Source organism: Schistocerca serialis, unplaced genomic scaffold (genome assembly GCF_023864345.2).
Source record: "Schistocerca serialis cubense isolate TAMUIC-IGC-003099 unplaced genomic scaffold, iqSchSeri2.2 HiC_scaffold_659, whole genome shotgun sequence".
Classification (NCBI taxonomy): domain Eukaryota; kingdom Metazoa; phylum Arthropoda; class Insecta; order Orthoptera; family Acrididae; genus Schistocerca; species Schistocerca serialis.
The window spans coordinates 125001-127500 of NW_026048254.1; the positions used below are offsets into that span (position 1 = coordinate 125001).

The 2500-nt window shown below is 62.9% G+C and overlaps 1 pseudogene; it reads right to left on the reverse strand.

The window, feature by feature from the left end:
• LOC126449152 (large subunit ribosomal RNA) overlaps positions 1-2500 on the reverse strand; it is a 7960-nt pseudogene that overhangs the window by 3399 nt on the left and 2061 nt on the right.

Below are 2500 nucleotides of genomic sequence, written 5' to 3' on the forward strand. Positions count from 1 at the left end.
GAGAGCAGTGTCCAAGATGAAGGTATTTTCCAACATCCCATCCCGAGGGATGAATGCCCGCTGACGTTCGTCCACAGCACATGCGCGCATCAGGCGTGACGCGAGAACCTTGTGAAAGGTCCGCGCCAACACCGAGCAGACCGTAATGGGGCGAAAGTCAGCGGGGGATGTTGGTGCAGCCGTTTTCGGGAGAAGGGACGTCCGCGCGCGAAGCAGGCGTTCCGGAAGGGCGCGGGCCAGAAGGAAGAGATTCATCACTTTCACCAGGACTTCGTGCGGCAGGCGCCGCAACTCCGCTGGGGTTAGGCCGTCCGGCCCGGCTGCTGATCCCCTGGGCGGCAACGCGGCGGCGACCTCCTCATGTGTGACCGGCCCCCATATGCACTCGAGAGCGACAGGCTCTGAGTGCGGGAGGAGGCGGTCACGAATGAAGCCCGCGGTGGAGATGGGCTTCTTGGTGAAGAGGTCCGCCCAGAAGTCCAGCAGACCAGGGATGGCAGGTGGCGGCTGGAGCAGGGTGCCATCCAAGAGGCCGCGCACGCAACGTGCACGCGACCGTCGGAAGGCATCCTGCGTTCTCGCGTACTCCCAGCGGCGCCGCTTGCGCTTCTGCGTCGGCGGCGCGGCAGGCGGCCGCTTCGATGGTTGGCGCGGCCGCTGTGTCCTGGTGATCGATCTCTCCCCTCTGGACCCGACCGACGCAAGGGCATCCGGGAGCATGCCCAGGATGACATCGGGCGGCGTGCCCCGCCCCAGACCTATGACACGATCCAGGGCAGAGAAACGCTGGGCGGAAGCGGGTAGCCCCGCCAGATGCTCCCAGATGGCGGCGTCAGTCGGCCCCTCCGGCGGCGGCCCGGTGGTGTCGGCCGCGAAGTCCTCGGCTGCGTCGACGGGCGGCGCAGCGGCCTCGCCCGCGTCAGGCAGCGGGCTCGCTGCTCCCCGGCGGGACGCCGGCTCTTCCCCCCGACCGATCTCAAGCGCCTCCATGAATTGGCGGACAAGCTGCTTGTGGGCAGCTTGCCGCCGTCGGCACTTGATTGCCTCGAGCGTTCGGTCGGGGAACATCCTGATGAGTTCTTGATTGACGAAGAAGAACCGGGCGTCCCTCTCAAGGAACAGTTCGGCCTCCGCCTTGGCGAGCGACAGGACTTCTTCCTCCGTCCACCTCGCGCGATGCCTCTCGGTGACGATCTCCGCGTTGGCGGCCGCAAGATGTTGGCGGCGGCGATGGACCCCGAGACCGTTCTTGGTTGTAAAGCTGCGGTGGCACTCACTACAGGTATACATAGCTGCAAAAGTTACAAGATTTTCGGCACGGCCGGTTGGCCGGCTAGGTGCTGGGGGAGTTGGGGTGGCACCTTCAGCGGAAGGGCCACCACTTATTCTCTGCTTACTGCCCCCAACTAAAAAAGGGATAGTGCGAGGGGGGGCTGGTAACCCCCCCAAGCCCCTGGTGCGGTCTTCCACTCTGCGAAATCAGCGGGCCCACGAGAAGGACACCTCTCATGTCACCTCACAGTGCCAGACTAGAGTCAAGCTCAACAGGGTCTTCTTTCCCGCTAATTTTTCCAAGCCCGTTCCCTTGGCAGTGGTTTCGCTAGATAGTAGATAGGGACAGCGGGAATCTCGTTAATCCCGGATGCAGCCACACCGCTGCCACTTGGCCACCTTAAGAGAGTCATAGTTATAGTTACTCCCGCCGTTTACCCGCGCTTGCTTGAATTTCTTCACGTTGACATTCAGAGCACTGGGCAGAAATCACATTGCGTCAACACCCGCTAGGGCCATCGCAATGCTTTGTTTTAATTAGACAGTCGGATTCCCCCAGTCCGTGCCAGTTCTGAGTTGATCGTTGAATGGCGGCCGAAGAGAATCCGCGCACCCGCGCGCCCCCGGAGGAGCACGCTAAGGCGGACGCGGCCTCGCAGCAAGGAAGATCCGTGGGAGGCCAAGGCACGGGACCGAGCTCGGATCCTGCACGCAGGTTGAAGCACCGGGGCGCGAACGCCGCGCAGGCGCGCGCATCCTGCACCGCCGGCCAGCACGAGGCCAACCAACGGCGAGAGCAGACCACGCCCGCGCTAAACGCCCGCACTTACCGGCACCCCTACGGCACTCACCTCGCCCAGGCCCGGCACGTTAGCGCTGACCCACTTCCCGACCAAGCCCGACACGCCCCGATCCTCAGAGCCAATCCTTATCCCGAAGTTACGGATCCAATTTGCCGACTTCCCTTACCTACATTATTCTATCGACTAGAGGCTCTTCACCTTGGAGACCTGCTGCGGATATGGGTACGAACCGGCGCGACACCTCCACGTGGCCCTCTCCCGGATTTTCAAGGTCCGAGGGGAAGATCGGGACACCGCCGCAACTGCGGTGCTCTTCGCGTTCCAAACCCTATCTCCCTGCTAGAGGATTCCAGGGAACTCGAACGCTCATGCAGAAAAGAAAACTCTTCCCCGATCTCCCGACGGCGTCTCCGGGTCCTTTTGGG